At 36.2% G+C, this 19703-nt stretch overlaps 1 protein-coding gene across 1 annotated transcript in view; it reads right to left on the bottom strand.

Annotated features, from left to right (window-relative positions):
• Positions 1-8911, bottom strand: part of MAP3K13 (mitogen-activated protein kinase kinase kinase 13) — a 129428-nt gene extending 120517 nt beyond the window's left edge. Inside the window, 1 exon segment of the mRNA XM_007451393.1 lies at positions 8844-8911. The gene's annotated coding sequence lies outside the window, so the exon portion shown is untranslated.
• Between the last annotated feature and the right edge of the window lie 10792 nt (positions 8912-19703).

Here is a 19703-nt window from a genome sequence, read left to right on the forward strand (position 1 = left end):
GTTCATTTTATTTCCTTTTTGGCATTTTAGCTATATCTGTTTATGTGTATATGTGCATGTGCATGTGTGTGTGAATGGTTGCTCTAAAGTAGAAATCAGCAACTACAGCACATGGATCAAATCCAGCTCATGACCTTTTTTAAAGAATAAATAATACTTTATTAGAATGCAGCGCTGCGAGACAACAAAGCCTAAAATATTATTATCTGACCCTTTACAGAAAAAGTTTCCCAACCCTTGCTCTAAAGTGATGGTTCTTACATTTTAGCATGTATCAGAATCACAGAAAGACTGATGAGCCATACCCCCAGAGCTGCTGACTCAGGTCCGCAGTGGAGCCAGAGACTTTCATCTCTAACAAGCTCCCAGGTGATGCCGATGTTGCTGGGCTGACTACGTCCTAAGAACCACTGTTTTAGAGATTATATTATATAACTTTAACTTATTACAACCTCCCTCATACTATGTTATACTACTTCAATCCCAACTTTTGTGCTCTTGTTATCATATATTTTATTTCTTTATATGCTCTTAACTCTATTTTACATTGTTATTATTTTTGCTTTAAATAGGCCATAGTTTTTTTCTGTAAATAACACACAGTGAAATTGACTTCCTGTGGTGTACAGCTCTACAAATTTTAACTTATGTATGGATTCTTGTAATTGCCATCACAATAAGTCCCTCTGTTAAAGGGTTTAGTAGAAACAAGGAGCTTGAATAAATGAGGAATTTTACCACAGAGATGGAAAGTATAAAAAAAGAATCAGAAGGAAATTCTAGAAATAAAAAATAAATATAAAAATTTAAGAATTCATTAGATGGGCATAATGGTCTTGCTATTGAGTGAAGGTAACTTTCTCTACTGGAATGTAAGGTTCTCATGTTTCCTGCTCTTTTTCTTTATTCAGTGAACCAGCACTATTAATATCCACTTATATGTTGGTCATTTCCAATTTGTATTTATTGCTGCTAACGTGTATCTCATATGATTTCTGAAGAGTATTGTCTGAAAACTTTATTCTTGAAACTTTCAACGGGAAAAAGTCTGGCAAAATTATTTTTTCTTTCACAGTTTCTCAAAGCAGCCATAGAAACCACTTTGTTTTTCATGTTTGCTCCTATGGACCTTATTGTCTAATCATTTTCCAGGTAAGAGATTATAAGGCAGCCTTTTTCAGGTTTTCACTTAGTAACTTTTTATGGTCTTTCTTGGTGAGGTTTGTTTCCTGGTTTATGATCCCCTAGATACTTTAGGGAACTTTAGTGAGGAAAGCTTGTAGTTTCCGAGACACTCGGCAGCCACTGTGCCCCCACCTCCATCATCTTATTAAATTATGAAAGCTGTTAAGGAGAATGGAAAGACAGCCTAGAGGTGGGGTTCAATAACTTTTAAAACTTCCATTCTGATTATAATAAAGTATCAGGCTGCTATAAAGACATCAAGTTTCTTTCAGCTCCCAGGTCCAGGTTAATAAGCAGTAGAGTTACATAAACATCTTTCCATTTGACACCTCACAATCCCTAGATGCCTTCTGAGGTATGTCTCACCCTTTTGTTTATACTATTATAATACAAACTAAAAATTGGTTTTCAATTTCTAATGTAAAATTCTTTTGTCATCTATGGTGTAATCCTGCCTCTAAGCATTTGCCTAAGTAATCTCTCTTGCCTGTTTTTTGATGAGGTGTGTCATAAAGTACTGTAAAGGGTGTGTTTACTTTGTGTTGCATTTATTGAGAAGTAGAAAAAAGGCCGTTCTATACTTTCCAGATGTTCCATCGTTTCTTTGATGTCTGCAGAACAACCTGTGTAAGTTGTTTCTACTAAGTTTGTATTGCAAATGTATTTTGAAATGAATTTTACCAGGATCCATCATACCATTTTGCTATGAAAACAATGGTACACATCTCACAACATGGCATATTCAAAGTTTAGTCCTTAAATTCTAGACTAAGGCTTGAAGTAGTATATTTTATTATCTGGTTATGATTGTATTTGTTGTCCTGGGAGGAAGGCAGAGTGAGAATATTATCACCTCACTTTCCACATGAGGAAGTGGAGACATGAACAGAGATGATTAAATGAGACAGCACACAAGAAAAGTATCTGGGACAGAGCTTGGTATGTGTGTATATGTGTGCATGTGGTGTGTGTGTACATATACACAGAGACACACATATGTGTGTGTATATATATATTTTTTATATATTTTTTTTTCAAAATGAGGGTGAGGGCAATCACTTCTTTCTTTATAAGAATATATGTACTTACTATCAAAAAGCAAATTAGTGGCAGATCTAAAATTAAAGCTTCTCAACTTCTAGTAAGCTCTATTCAGATGTCACAGATAACATTTCCCTATCTGGCTATTAGCTTTCCACATTCAGGAGAAACTAATATCTGTTACAGTAATCAATTTTTAAAATACAATCCAAAAACATTATAGGGACACCTCCTTAAACTCTCTTTTCTTTATATATTTCTACTGGCATTACAATACTATTTTGACTTTTTCCTCAGATCTCTTTCTCTGAATACAGCCTTCAGCCAAATTCTGGTTTAAGTAAAGTTTGGCTTTGATTTCCCTCTACTTTCTATTTTGGTTCTTCTACTTCTTATGTGACAATCCATATTCCATAAAAATCAGTTCATGAGCAGAAAAAGCAGGAAGAGGAATCTGATTAGGACAGTGAACTGTGAGTCAGAGAGTGGGAATTCCATAGGGGGCAAAAAAAAAAGGCTTTCAAGCAATTAGGAACTGGGATTACTAAAGGAGTTGAGTGATTTGAGAGAAGCAAGGGGTTAATAACTTGGAGTTTGTTTGCCAGGCAATAAGTGAGCAGGGCAGAGCAGGCCAAACAAGTATATGGAAACAGCAGCAGGCAGAATGCAAAAATGCTTTGTACCTTCAGTCACTCTTTATTCCTCTTATTATGGCAAATTTCAATCTAATGTGACACTATCCCAGAATCCTACCGGTAGTAATAACTGCAACAGTTGGCTGGCTGACCAGTCATTATGGGGTGAGGAGTTATTACAGCTCTTTTGGCAGAAGGGTTTTCTTCACTCTGTTGAAATGGATGCAATTATAGTAATTCACACCAAAGAGGGAGAAAATGATCATTAACTTATTACAACCCTCAAAAATAGTATGTTTTGAGGAGAGGACTGAAGCAACACTTCTCCAAGTAAATTCTATGCCACACTCACTCCTGTATTTTAGTTCAGTGCTCCAGATGAAAAAGGCTTCTGTGGTCAAACATGCTGAGAAATGCTGCATGATCCTCTTACTAAAAACATTAATAAAGGTCCCGAGAAGTCTTGAGTAAGAACATAAGTTCATTTAATTTTATTTAATTTACTTTTATGGTTAGTGCTTTCAGTGCCTGCTCAAGAAATCTTTGCATACTCCAAGATTGCAAAGATATTTTTCTTTGTTTTTCCTAGCTCTTGGTTCTGAGTTTTATATTTAGATCTATGATCCATGCCTATTTAATTTGGGTGTATGGAGTGAGAAAGACATGGAGGTTCTTTTTTTTCCCCCACAAGAAAATCCATTTGATCCAGCAACATGTTTAAAAACTATCCTTTTCCCATTGAATTTACTTGCCACCTTGATCAAAAATCAATTGACCTTATATGTGTGACCGATTTCTGGACGCACTGTTGCATCCCATTGATATTATTTATCTATGCTTAGGGCAATACTTGATTAACTGTAGTTTAAAGTCTTGAAATCACATATTATAAATCTTCCACCTTGTTGTTTCTTTTCAAGATTGTTTTAGCTCTTCTATATTCATTGCGTTTCCAAATAAATTTTAGAATCAGCTTGAAAATTTCTTCAAAAATGCCTGCTAGAATTCTGATAGAGCTTGTATTGGATCTATACATTAATTTAGGGCGAATTGGCAACTCAACAGTTTTGAGTTCTATAATCCATGATCATGGTATGGTTGACCCTTGAACAATACAGGTTTGAACTGCATGGGTCCACTTAGATTTTTTTCAATAGTACACTGTACGGTACTACATGATCTGAGGTTGGCTGAATCTGCAAATTTGGAACCCAGAGGGAGGAACTGTGTATATGGAAGGGAGACTATAAATTACTGCAGATTTTCAACTGCACGAGGGTCATCAGCACCACTAATGCCCGCATTGTTCAAGGGTCAACTGTACTTTTAATTTTAATCTTTAATTTTTCTCAGCAATGTTTTGTAGTTCTCAGTAGAGAGGTCTTGTGCTTTTTTCAAAGATTTATTTCTATGTATTTGGTATTTTAATGGTGATATTTTAATTTAGTTTCTAATTGTTTTAGCTATTCTAATTATTTCAAATAAATTTTTTATATTGACTATAACCTATGACCTGGATAAATTTATTAATTAGTTCAAATAGTTTTTTATAGCTTCTACAGGGTTTTCTATGTATACAATCTTTCCGTGTGTGAATCACGCCAGTTTTGCCTCCTTCCTGAAACTTGGCCTTTTATCCCCTTTTCTTGCCTTAACATAGTAGCCCTATACTAAGCACATAATATACATCATCTCATTTAATCTTCATAACAACTCAGTGATATTCCTATTTTACAGATAAGAAAACTAAGGCTCAGAAGTTTTCAGCAACTTGCCCAATCAATATTGCACATCTATTAACAGATCTAGAATTCAAACCTAGGCAGTCTTACTCCAAGCCCGTACTTATGAATACTAGCTTCTAAATTTGGAAGACTCAGAGGCACAAAAGTAAAAAATTTTTCAAATTAATAATAGAAAAAAATCCCATTAAGGGCAAAGATACAAACTGTTCATAGAAAAAAAAAAAAAGGCAAGTTTCTTTTAAATATGAGAAGATGTCAACCCCACACAAAATGAGAGAAATGCAAATTAAAACTATGCTAAAATGGTGCAGTATAAAAACAGCATAGTGGTTTCTCAAAAAATGAAAATAGAATTACCATATGATTCAGCAATCCCACTTCTAGATTTATCCAAAAAAACTGAAAGCAGAACCTCAAGGAGTTATCCGCATGCTCATGTTCATAGCAGCATTATTCACAGTAGCCAAGAGGTAGAAGCAAACCAAATATCTATAGATGGATAAATGGATAAATAAAATGTGATATCTACAACACAATGGAATATTATTCATCCTTAAAAAGGAAGGAAACCCTGTCATATGCTACAACATGGATGAACCTTGAGGACTTTATCCTAAGTGAAACAAGCCTCACAAAAAAGACAAAAAACTGTATGATTTCACTTATATGAGTTATCTATATTAGTCAAATTCATAGAAACAGAAAGTAGAATGGTGGTTGCTAGGAAATGGGGGAGGGGGAAATGGAGAATTGTCACGTAATAGGTAAAGAGTTTCAATTTTACAAGATGAAAAAGTTCTGGAGATCTGTTTCATAACAATGTTAAAATGCTTAACACTACTGAATTGTACACTTAAAAAATGGCTGCGGACTTCCCTGGTGGTGCAGTGGTTAAGAATCCGCCTGCCAATGTAGGGGACACGGGTTCGAGCCCTGGTCCGGGAAGATCGCACATGCCATGACGCAACTAATCCTGTGCGCCACAACTACTGAGCCTGTGTTCTAGAGCCTGAGAGCCACAACTACTGAGCCACATGCCACAACTACTGAAGCCCACACACCTAGAGCCCGTGCTCTGCAACAAGGGAAGCAACCACAATGAGAAGGCTGCTCGCCACAACTAGAGAAAGCCCGAGTGCAGCAACGAAGACCCAATGCAGCCAAAAATAAATAAATTAATTTAAAAAAATGGTTGCAATGATAAATTTTACATTATTATTTATTTATTTATTTATTTATTTATTTATTGCGGTACGCGGGCCTCTCACTGTTGTGGCCTCTCCCGTTGCGGAGCACAGGCTCCGGACGCGCAGGCCCAGCGGCCATGGCCCACGGACCCAGCCACTCCGCGGCACGTGGGATCTTCCCGGACCGGGGCACAAACCCGGGTCCCCTGCATCGGCAGGCGGACTCTCAACCACTGCGCCACGAGGGAAGCCCTACATTATTTTTTAAATCACAATTTAAAATTTTAAAACTATTTTTAAAACCTTAACACAAATTTTATTATAAATTCTTTAAAAAAACTATGCTGAAACCATTTTTTAAGCTATCAGATGGGCAAAAATCCAAGTCTGATAGCACTCTCTTATATGTCCATTGCTGGGAGAGTACAAATTGGTACAATCCCTATGGAGCACAATTAGGCAATAACTATGACACCTTTTGATCCAGCAATTCTACTCTGGTGAATTTAATCATTCAAATATTCTGTATGAATATATGAGATGATATAGGCACAAGATTGTGAACTTCAGCATTGTTTGCAAAAGAAAGATACTGGAAATAACCAAAATGCCCATTACTGGATGACTGGTCAAATAAGTTATATCTATACAATGGAATACTATGCAGCTATTTTAAAATGAGAATGCTCACTATGTACTGATATGGAAAGAGGTTCAAGATATGTGAAAAAATTAAGAATATATATAATAGTATGTATTAAAAAGGAGAGAAGTAGGAATCTGTTTATACTTTTATATTTCCTTGACATATAAAGAAACTCTAGATACATGAAAAGGATAATAATAAAATAGAGTAATATTGATAATAATAAATAAATAAATAAAAATAATAATAATGATTTGGGGGCCCTGAACGGGAACTGAATAAGTAGGGGACTGGGGTGGAAAGACTTTTCAAAATATACTTTTTTATATGTTTTGGTCTTGGAACCATGTGACTTATATCACCTATTCAAAAAGTTCAATTAAAATTCCCATGCTTAGAAATAATTTAATGGCACCAATTGACATTAAATGATTCATAAAACAAATGTTTACCAAGTATCTACTATATGTCAAGTAGGCACTATTTAGCAATACAGCACTGAACAAGATAGAGTTCTTACCCTCATAGAACTTACATTCTAGTGGGAAAGACTATATATATTTTACCGAATAAAAACGTCAATCAGGATAAAGGAAAAAGGAGCGATGTAGTGAAAGTGAGGTGGTGGTACTTCTGAAGAGGAGGCATTTGAGTAGAGACCTGAATGAAGGGAAAGAAGAAACAATGTAAGGGAAAGCTTTCCAGGCAGCAAAAGCCTTGAGGCAGGAACAAGTTTGATGTGTTGCAGAAACAGCAAAAACATTTATACAGCTGGAGCAAACTGTGTGAGGAGAACAAGGCAGGCAATGATGTTAAACAGACGGTCAGAAGGCAGATCATACGGGCTTTGTGGGACATGTGTAAGGGTTTGGGTGTTAGAGTCAACTATTGGAGGTTTTAAAAAAAATCTACAAGGGTCTTCATTAAGATTTGGCCAGGGCACACCTGTATGGCCTTTCAGGTTGTTAAACGACTGAAATATTTCAAATATGGTCAGAAAATAACTGCTTCCCTGGTAATAGTGTCACCTGCCATGCTGGCTCCCCTCCCAGTATACCGAGACCTCTCCCCCGCCATGAACCGATAACTAAGTAACCTGGCCCAGCAGTGGCTATTAATAGAGCTGGGGAAGTTAATCAGCTCAGGAACCTAGAATCATTGCAGTTCAGCAATCTAAAGGATGAGCCAAGGTTTCACTTTATTATAGCCCTAGAGCCTGCTTAGGACAGTGTGTCTTGGTCTTCCATCCCACCAAGGGTCAGTTGGGCCCCAATTCCATCATCTGGGCTCCCGCTCAGTCCAGCAGGAATAAGAGGCAGGCTAGAGAAATAGACCCAATGTCCCTAAGGTCTGAGATGAAGCTAGAGGAAAGGGAAAACTGTACTTCCATATAAACAATCTGTCTCCTCAGTACTTTCTGAATGATTTGAAAGGCTACTGGCCCACAGCCAGCCTTTATAATTTTTATATAATACATTAACCGCATCAAACTTTTTCTATGTTCAAAGTCATACACTTGTCGAGTACCAGGTTTTTTTTTTTCAAATACATTGTGACAAAAGGGAAATAGAAAATATCAACCTCGCCAGCACCAAATGCAATCTTAACACTCTCATAGCTGCACTCAATAAAGTCAATGTTTGTATAACAATGTGTAGTTCCTGGAATCCTAATATCAACACAGAACTATAGAAGCTGAACTACAGCAATTTTAATTTCATATATGAAATTTATTTTACACACTATAGTATTGGGAATTTAGTCCGGAAAATTAGAACACATGTCAAAATCTTAAAAACAGATTTCTCCAAAGTTGCATGAAATTTCTAAGGCTGCTTGCCATTTCCATCCATTTCACGAAGTTCCTCCTCTTATTCTGCTGCTCTTAAATCTAGGACCCCAACAACTGATTATGTTAGTTCTACTTAGTTCTCATTCATTCAATTTCTTTGAACATCAAAACCTCCAGTTTAACTACCTGAGAGACTACTAAATATTTGCTAACATAATCTTGTAACATGAGCCTAAACTAAAGGGAAAGCAACTGGAAAGAACATCAGGGATAAAATTTAAGCACTACTCAGAAATAATAAGTCTCAGGGCACCAGATATATATACAAGCACTTTTATTTTCTGACCATAAACACCTTAACTCAACCAAAGACAAGACATTAAAAGTCATCTCATGCAAGCAGGAGGACCTGTGTTAGCAGAACACTTGCTGAAAAAGCTTTAGGGGTTTCCTTTTCATTAAAAAAAAATCAAACTACTTGTGAAATGCTGAAAGTTTCTTGTAAGTAGGTCTAGTACACAAGATTTAGTACCATAATTTAATCTTAGATAGAAATTGTTCCTACCATGCTTTCATATTCAAATATCAAAATATTAAAAAAAAAAAACTTACACCACAGCAACCTGAAGTCTGCAGAGACAGCATGAAACTACCAGCAGCCGCCTACTTCCTCATAGACTAAACTTTGTTCCCTTCCTGGCTCGTTCTGGATCAGGTTCACACTGATACACATTTACCATGGCGCCTTGGAAGCTACCACCCAATGCAGTGGGAGGGTTTCTTAATTTAAATCTTGCATGATAACCACCTATCAGCAACTTCTCAAAGGGGGAGTTGGACATGTTTAAAGAGACAAATGTAAGAAAGATTATAGAGAAAGCCTGAAAAATCTCATAATCTCTAATGGCTGGGTTTTGGTTTCAGAGGGGATTTCCTTCCTAGAAAAATCAAACAAACAAACCAATACAGTAGTCCTCTGAGATTCAAAAATCTTGCGTTCTTCCTTTGATAAAAGTTTTCCCTCCTCCTCAGAGTGCATACATTGTACAGTCACGGCAGAAAGAGGCCAGAAAGTTGCATCTCAACTACTGTATAGTCCAACACCTCCATTCACCTCAACTTTCACTAGTTAGGGAAACAATGCAAAGTTCTTGTTAAACTTAGTGCTTTCTGACATTGAAACTACTTGCTGATCTAATGTAAAGTGAAAACTTGGATCCCAAATTCTGTTCTTCACAAGATAAAATGTTATGCTGCTTCATCCCCTTCCACATCCCTAAGCTTCTTTCCCTCTGAGCTACTATATTTCTATAATTTGTAGCATTAGCCTTTGAAGCAGAAACCATTTATTATGTACTTACTAATCACTTTATAGACATTATCGCATTCTCTCCTAAGCAATACATTTTGGAATCATCTTCAATTTGTCTTAGTCTGATTCTCTGTATCCAATTTAGCCCCTTCACTATCCTGGTGATCCTCTGCAATGAGCACTGCAGTAGGCAGAATAATGACCTTCTCCACAGATGTCCACACACTAACCATCAGATCTGCGACTATGTTACCTTCCACAGCAAAGGGGACTCTGTAGATGCAATTAAGAACTTTGAGATGGGGAGATTATCGAGATGGTGTCTAATCTTTCCCAGCTGTGGTAAGAGAGGGGCAATGTGAGGACCTGACTTGCTCTTACTGGCTTTGAAGATGGAGGAAGGGGGCCACTAGATGCTGAAAAAGGCAAGGAAACACATTCTCTTCTAGAGCCTCCAGAAAGGGACACGGCCCTGATAACACCTTGGTTTGAGCCTAGTGAGACCCACATTGGATTTTTGACCTACAGAACTGTAAAATAATAAATTTGTGTTGTTTTAAGCCACTAAGTTTGTGATAATTTTTTTATAGCAGTGACAGAAATATAATATAGGTACTTTAATTTCAAAATGTCTCTTTGAAAACATAACACCCAGAACTGATAGAACACTCCAAATGAAGTCTGATGAAGAAAAAAAATAATTGTGGAACTATCAAGATACTATAATTTTATAAATGCAACTCAAAACTTTTAGATTTTTAATGCATTATGCTCTTAAGTTAGTGGACTCAAGTTTTTGTCACACAAACTACATCAAATCAGGTGCCTCATTTGCTTTTTTCAGCTAATATTGGAGATTAAATGCAGAGTTGTATATTCAGTCCTTTTAAATTTCACCTTATTGGTTTTAGCCCATCTTTCCAATATTAAGATAATTTTGAATCATGCCTCTGTACTATGTCACTGGAAATATTTTTTAAGCCTAACTGCATTGATTTAATTTCCATGTGTTCACCAAGTTATTAGTAAATAAACACTGGGCAGTCAAGATCAAGAACAGAGTTCTGAAACAGAGAACACAGTCCTGCTATTAGAGACCTTCAGTTTGACATTGGTCCACGAGTCAATACTCTTTGGGTACACAAGTTTGATCAGCTACAAAAACACTCTCATGTAGCTTATACTGTTTTTTAACTTCTCAAATGTATCAGGAGAATAAAATGTCTTAATAAATAAAGATATGTCTACAGCATACCAATCCACTAGAACTCGACTAGAAATGGAGATGTAGTTACTGTGATGTGAGCAGTTGTTTTGTTTTGTTTGTAAGTCAGTGCTGTCTCTTAGTGATTATCATTTTCTTTTTTAAGAGTTTATAAACTATCAGTTAATTATTATTTCTAGAAGTCTACTTGAAATTAAAAGAATTTTTTCCCAGTTGTAGGAAGTGACAAAAATCTCTGTCTCAAAGTGGAGATATAGTGGAGGGAGGAAATGGGGGAACACTATGAAAGAAGGCATGGTGGCAGGAACGAGCGCTGTGTGCCCTTGGGAGAGTATAAAAAACAGACTGATCAGAGCAGCAGTAGTTGTTGGAAAGTAGTGTGAAACTAGGGTTTTAACATACAGTATAAAGTTTTGAAAAGGGAACTAGGATTTTAACTTAATATATCAGGAAATAGGCGAAATTGAAAGATTTTAAGGAAAAAAAATAAAATGAGTACATTAATAACCAAATTGAAAAATGGGCAAAGTTATATGGACAGTTCACAGAAGAAGAAATATAAATGGCTCTTAAATATATGAAAAGACTCTCCACCTTACTCATTATAAGAGAAATGTAAGTTAAAAGTACAATGACAACATTTTAACCTATTAAATTGGCAAAGTTCAAAGTCACATGAGACACAATGTTGGTGAAGTTACAGGGAAATAATGGAGGATAAATTGGTAGAACCTCTGAAAAGCAAATTGGCAATCAAATTATGAATATATATCCCCTTTGACCCAGCAAAACTAAAAACATACATATAAAAAATGATTTATGTCCGACTATTCACTGTAGCTTTGTTTGCAAAAGTTAAAAATGTCAATGAGCAGGGAACTGGTAAATTACAGTGCAGATATCCAATGGAATACTGGAATAAGAAAACAAGGCAAGTTTGTGTTACTGATAAAGAATGATCAAGCTGTATTAAGTTTAAAAATGTAAAGTACAGAGCAATATATTTAGAATGCAACTATTTGTGTGTGTGTGTTTGAGAGAGAGTGTATACACAGAAAATCTCTCTGGAAGAATAACCAAGAATCCAGAAACAGTGGGTTCTTTCTAGGGAAGGGACTGGATAGCTGTGGTTCAGAGGTGGAAGGAGACTTATGCATCCTTTTGTCCTTTTTGAATTTTTACCCAAGCTGGTATTAGCTCTTTAAAAATAGAAATATGCTAAATGGCAATACGGTATCCTGGAACAGAAAAAGCAGAGTAGCGAAAAATATGGCAAAAACCAAATAAAGTCTGGATTTTAGTTAACAGTCATGTACCACTGTTAATTTCTTAATTTTGACAAATGAGCCATGGTTATGTAAGATGTTAATATCGGGAGAAACTAGGTGAAGTTACTATTTTTGCAACTTTTCTGTAAATGCAAAATTATTCCCAAAATAAAAAGTTTATTAAAACAAGAAATAAACATTTAAAAAGTTACTAGGGCAGGTATGGTGGAAATGGCTTGGAGAGAGGAGAGATTAGAACCAAAAAGAGGCCAGATGAGAAACTGTGGGAGTAATCCTGGCATGAGTGGATGAAGGCCTGCATTAGGGTAAAATTCATGAAAATACAATGACAAGAACTAGCACAGATATAAGATACATTTCAAAAGAAAAATATCAACCAAATATTTGCAGTAGTGGAGGGAGAGAAGAATAGTGATACCAGATGAAAGATGAAAATTAAAAAACGAAGCTGGGCTTCCCTGGTGGCGCAGTGGTTGAGAGTCTGCCTGCCGATGCAGGGGACACGGGTTCGTGCCCCGGTCCGGGAAGGTCCCATATGCCGCGGAGCGGCTGGTCCCGTGAGCCATGGCCGCTGAGCCTGCGCGTCCGGAGCCTGTGCTCCGCAACGGGAGAGGCCACAACAGTGACAGGCCCGCGTACCGCAAAAGAAAAAAAAAGGAAGCTGATTTGAAGGGGAATGAAATTCATTTAATTCATTCCTTCAGCAAATATTTGTTGATACCTACTATGCCAGGCACTGTGCAAGGCACTGGGGATGTGAGAGTGACCCTAAAATGTTCTAGGTTCAATTGTCTAAAAGCCCTCTGGATATTAGAGGATGAGAGTTCTGGGAGAGGACAGAACTGGGATAGGTGAGAAAGGTGATACAGAGTGAGGAAAAAGAGGCCAAAACTGAGCCATGGAACAGAAACACAATTAGGGGGAAGAGCATAGTAGCAAAAAGATAGAGAAGGAATGGGCAGAGGGTTTTGAAAAGAATCACGGTAGGGTAATTTCCTGGAAACCAAGATAAAAGATCAAAGAAGAAGGGTTCCATCAAATGCACTGTCCAAGAAATGAGAATATACAAAAGACCACGAGACAGTGCATTAAAAAGAGAGAGATAGATAATTGATGGCAAAAGAAGTCACTCAAAAGACCTTTTTCACTTTCAGTGAAGTCTAAATGGAACCCAGATCACAGAAGTCAAAGTTTTACAAGAAAGCACTTCTGAGTCAAAGGCCTTTGGGAAATGGGATTCCATTTATTATCATGCTTCTCAAATTGGGTATTTGAAGCCACAGCACATATTGTTATGTAGCATCAGCTTTATTTGGAGAAAAATACACTGAATGAGAGAGAACACACAAAATTTGCATGAGTTTCTAAGACAAATCCTAAAATTTCAAGCATGGGGGTCATCTTCTTACTTCTAGGGCTACAAATTCACTCTCCACTTCCATAAAGGGGTACTTGGGTAGAAATTTGAGAAGCACTGATATAATGGCCAGCTATGCTGAAATGTGGGCTTGCTATTAAAACTCAAGATAACTATAATTTAAAAATAACGATCGGGCTTCCCTGGTGGCGCAGTGGTTGAGAGTTCGCCTGCCGATGCAGTAGACACGGGTTCGTGCACTGGTCTGGGAAGATCCCGCATGCCGCGGAGTGGCTGAGCCCGTGAGCCATGGCCGCTGAGCCTGCGCGTCCGGAGCCTGTGCTCCGCAACGGGAGAGGCCACAACAGTGAGAGGCCCGCGTACCGCCAAAGAAAAAAAAAAACAAAAAACGATGAATTATGGCCTCGCATGGCAAATTACAATAAACATTTCACATTCAAAGAAGAAAAATAATGAACAAAATCTTGGATATATCATATTTGCCACTATTTGCTATTTCTATTCATGTAACCATATATTATTTACCTTTTATGTCTATAGCTAGAGCTTGGCTATAAACTGAGAGGGAAGTCACAGTGTCAACTATACTCAGATGCTTTATCAATGCTATTTGAGAATGATGAATGTATACTAAGTACCAACCAATACTATATACATACATATGTGTGTGTGTATATATATATATACACATATATAAAATTTATATATACACATAATGTAAATATGTATGTGTGGTTTGTGCATATACACATGCATAAATATGTATATACATGCATACACGTACACACACATACTGTAAACATAGATGTTAATGCAAGAATTGGTGACTATGCTTCAAATTCTAATTTATAACAAAACAAATGAAACCCTGGCTTATGTGTAGTGCATGGTATATTGGTAAAATGGAAGTGTAGTTTTCATATGCAATTCCCTGCCAAGTAACTTGAAACACTACTTTGGCATTAGTTCCTCACAAACCAGGCTAAATACATATTTGAAAGCTGTGCTCTGATATTTTCCATCTAATTTTAAACAGCATTGGTCTACAAGCCACAAGGCAATACTCACACCAAGTAAAGATTTCTTTTAAATCTTTTGTGTGAGAAAATCATTAGATCAGTAACAGTGTAGGTATACAGGAGCTTCTTGAAAATGTCATGGGAAAACTATGTAGGGTTAGTAATTTTTTAAAAAAAATCAACTATCTAGTCTAATGTCATCTGAATGGAGAAATTAATATCAGCATCATTTATTACCCTAATGTAATTCTAATACTTAGAGATTTTTTTACTGTTTGAAAGAAAACCGATTTTAAGAATAGTTAAACCAGCTTCTTTTGTAAATGTTTAGGTTTCTAAACTAAAAGTTACTTACGTAGCAAATAGCTTTCATTAACTCCATCTTGTACACCTTCTCTGAAAGTACCTCTTAAGGCTAAGAAACAAAAAGCTAATGTAACACTAAATCTGAAAGACAAAATTACAGCTTTCACACATATTTCATTCAGCCTGGGCTGTTAGCTTTCACAGCCAGTTACAACTATGCAGGCACGTTGTCACTTCGTAACATCATCTACTGCCTATAACTCTCTGTTGTCACATTTTAAAGAAATGTTGACATTATCATGTTTTGAGAAAGCAAATCTGAATTGATATCTTAGGGAACAATATATCATTTTATTTTCCTTCTTGACCTTCATTATCATGAGAGTGGTAGAATTCTCAGTGATTCCCTTTCTGCCCTAAATATTCAAGGAATGAGAATTGATATAAGCACTTTGGATGTCAGTTAAATGGAATTATTAGTACTGCCATGCAATTTGGTATCACCTAGAAGAGACGAAGAAGCACGTTCCTACAACCAGCAAACCAGGCACAAACCAGGCACACAGCTTCCTAACTGCTGTTCCATGGTACCCTAGAGTGCAACAAATGGGTCATAGGTGTGCCCAGATATGGATCTCCTCAACTCTCCAGCCAAGCAGAAGCCCCCAGGCCAGAGACACAGTTTCATTCCTTTAATGGAGAGTTTTGTACAAATATGATCTATAATTTTCTATGTGTGCTATGGCATGAAAAATGTTGGGAAACACTGAGAAGTTCTTGCCTGTGTGTGGCAGATACATATTCAGGAATATATGTATACATAGGAGCAATGTTCGTAATAACTAAAAATTGGACTATCTCAGATATTCATCAATCAATTCATCTGCTAATAAATTCTGGAATACTCATACAATGCAATATTATACAGGAGTGAAAACTAATGAACAATAGCTATATGCATTGACATGGATAGATCTAAGACTATAACGTTGAGCAAAAAAAAATGTAAGTCCCAGAAAAATACATACAATATAATTCTATTTTTTATAAAACTCAAAAACAAGTAAAACCAATAAAATGTTTAGGGATATTCAGATATGTGACAAAACCATTGAAAAAGGGAAGAAAATTATTAACACAAAAATTCAGGGGAATTCCCTGGTGGTCCAGCGATTAGGACTCTGCACTTCCATTGCAGGGGGGCTGGGTTCCATCCCTGGTTGGGGAACTAATATCCCTCAAGCTGTGCAGCGTGGCCAAAAAAAAAAAAAAAAATCAGAACTTTGCTTACCTCTGAGGGAGGATGCAAAGTTTTGGATCAGAGAGAAGCACACAGGAGATAGTAGAGGTAATGGCCATATTGCTTTCTTAAAACTGGGCTGTAGGGACACATACGTTCTCTATATAGTTATTCCATAAGCCTTACAGATATTTTGTAAATGTTTTATATCTACTCAATGTTTAATAAACATCTTTTATAAAAGCCCTACTTTGTCCAGAGGTAGATAGCAAATGTATCTGTGATCTCTGCCACAGTATGAGGTACATGGAATAGGAGGGACAGAAAGCACCAAATACACAGAATGCTGCAGGTCAGACACTGAACCTTTCACAGAGGTCCTACAAACTCATACACAGTTGCAACAAGGAAAGATTTGTAAGCTACACAATAACTAAAATTAAGACTAAATTCAATATGCTATCATTTTATGAGGCACCACATATACAAATGTTAACAGTAAACACAGATTTAAAGAATCAGGAATGAATAAACTGCCAGCCTATGGATGAATAACTCTTCTTTCTATTTTCTAAACAGTCAACATTTCATTGTGTATTTAGACCACACAAAAGACATTTACAGACTGACAATACTTTAATTCATCATGTATAACCAGCCATGTTTGCTGAGTCAAATGTCTGTTTGTCAATGTCATTTAAGGGCAGGTTTATAAAGCCTCAAGAGCAAGAACTAGATCTGTTTCATCTGATATAGCTACCAAGGAAAACACAATGAAAATGGTTTAAGAATTCCTGCCTCTATTCTGTCTTCTTGTGTTTAAGGGCTAGACATTGGGAAGCTATTTTTCTAAGCACTGGCTATTTTGCCAATCCAGAAGAGCTATAATAGACCACAGAAATAGAAACTTAACTTCCAAATTAATTAAATTTATTATTTTTGCTTTGGAATATAAAGGAAACCCAGTATGAGCTCTCCCTTTAATTATTAAAAAAAAAAGAGTCACTTAAAAGCAGATAGGTTAATGTTTACACAAAGGCAATTTGTTTCCGTTTGCTTTTTTTTTTTCTTTAAATTTGAATAGGTGAGTGACCTTGCTGGAATTCCCCTGTCAGTTCTGGAGTATCTATCTGGAAATTTCAAACAGAAACTACGTTCACACGACACATTATAATGGTATGCCAAGTGGTATCTGTTTCTGCACCTTGAACTCAGATATTACATCACCTATGAATTAATAAACTTCACACAAAATGAAAAGCTTTTTTCCCTTGGGCAATTTAAGAAAAGATCAAATTTAATTGTACCTGACAGTGTATATTTGTATGGTCAATTGTACACAGAAAAACTTCACATATTTACCCAATCCAAGAAATTCACCCTGATACAGCTGCAAGCTATCAAAGGCCAATTTTTAAGTATGTCAAACACTGAATATATCATGCTGAAGTGGGAATCTGAGTCCATATTTAATTCCCATTACATTAGCATAACTATCTAAAAGTCTACATAATAATAAAGCATTTATTGTTTCTGCTTTATTTCAGATTTTCTAAAATACCTATTTTCACCGAGAGGAAGTTATTTCAGATTTACTGTGAAAAGGCTTATGGCAAACCTGTCCTTTCCAGTGTGAGGCAGTCCTGAAACTAACCCTAAACCACTGAAAATCAATACAGAGTCATAAGCAACAGTGGGAATGATTTAGAATAGACACAAAATATTTCCCTAATCTAGGCCACACCCCTAGTTTCACCCTTGGCACTTCTCTCCCTCATTTTCAGAAGGTGAAAGTACGATAAGTACGCTCTGGAATTTTAGCCCAGTCATCTATCTTGCTCTCAAATGCTGTTTACAGGACAGAAAAAAAAATTAAACGTTTCATAATCTCAGTTTCGACAGAATATATTAGTGTTTCAGAAGTTGAGATGAATTGGTACACAAGAGTGAATGGGGTAAGAGTATCAGGGAAAGTTCAGCAGAGGGAACACCGCACTTTAATATTTTTCCTAGAATATCTCTGCACTGTTTTATAATAGTGGCTGGAATCATTTCAATATTATATAAAGAATGTAAAATATTCTTTAAAGAAAAAATTTAAACCATTAGCATGACATCTCACAATGTTTCCTGTCCCTACTGCCTCCAATTTAGGAAGGCACAGTAAATGGGATAATAATTCCATGTACGACTGCAACCTGAGTTTTCAAATAAAGCTGGAATAAAAGTGTAATGGAGGCAGGGAGGAAGGAAAAATTAGGTATCAAATTGCTTTTCCCAACCACTTCTCGCTTCTATCTCCACCTCCCAACCTTCATCTAGTTAGTAAAAGGAAAAAAAAATTTTTTGATGATATTATTTGGAAATATTAAGATACTTAGCATAACCAATTCACAACTATTTCCTAACCTTTACTTCCCAAAATGCTTTCTTTAAAACCTATGCAATATAGAGAGATATCTTAAAGGATATTGGCATCTTGGGGGAGGGAGAAGAGTTCAAGAACATCTTTTATGCTTCTTTATATATTTTGGCTGAAATACATTTATAACCCCAAAGCCCCTATAAAGTTATTTTCATTTTGGAAAATAAAAGCCACTCGACGCAAATAATTTTATGTGATGTCATCAAACAGTAAACTCTTTTGTTAAAAATTTTTTATTGTAGTTGATTTACAATGTTGTGTTAGATTCAGGTGTACAGCAAAGTGGATAAGTTATACATACATCCACTCTTTTTTAGATTCTTTTCCCATATAGGCCATTACAGAGTATTGAGTAGAGCTCCCAAACAGTAAACTCTTAAATGCAAAAACAAGAGGTCTTTTGGCTTCTAAGATATAATTTCATTTTTACACGTACGGGAAAAAAATCCCTTGCCTTTTTTGTTCAGGGCTTTCTCTTACTGACTTCTTATATCCTATTGACTCCCACATTGATATCTTCTGCTCAGACCTCTCTCTTTCTCTTTTCTTCTCTACAGTTAGCTTTGAAATTTCTTAACCAAAAATACAAGAATAGCTAATATGTATTAAGCCAAACATTGTTCCAAACACTTAATTAATTAAATCTTCACAATAATCCTGTGAGATACTACTTCCAGTTTAAAAATATACTGCTATCCCCACTTTATAAAATAGGACCTGGAAACAGAGGTGGTTAATATTCCAATTGCAATAAAGCACAGTAGCAAAATTTGTTTCTTATAATTAAATAATTTGCTTTTGCTTTTGTTTTTTTTTTTCTTTTTCTTTTTTTTTTTTTTTTTTTTTTTTATGATTTCTTCAGGAGGTATTTCCTAAGGCGTGATACTTGGAGGAAAGGGATGTGTGACTTTGCTATTTTCATTGTGTATCTCCGTATTCTTTTCCCAGGATTTTTCTAATGCACTGATTCTCTACTTATGATCTCTGGACCAGCAGCATCAGCATAACATGGGAACTTGTTAGAAATGTAAATTCTCAGGCCCCACCCAGACCTACTGAATTAGAAGCTCTAGGTAAGGGCCTAGCAATCTGTGTTTTTGTTAAAACGCACGCGCGCGCGCGCGCACACACACACACACACACACACACACACACAATCTGCTTTTTGTTAAATTATTCCTCCAGGATGATTCTGATGCATGTTAAAGTTTGAGAAACATTGTTCTAATGTGTAATATATCGATCAGTTATGAAAAAGGTCCCATTTGGCCACATATT

This window comes from Lipotes vexillifer, unplaced genomic scaffold, assembly GCF_000442215.2.
Source record: "Lipotes vexillifer unplaced genomic scaffold, Lipotes_vexillifer_v1.1 scaffold513, whole genome shotgun sequence".
NCBI classification, from domain to species: domain Eukaryota; kingdom Metazoa; phylum Chordata; class Mammalia; order Artiodactyla; family Lipotidae; genus Lipotes; species Lipotes vexillifer.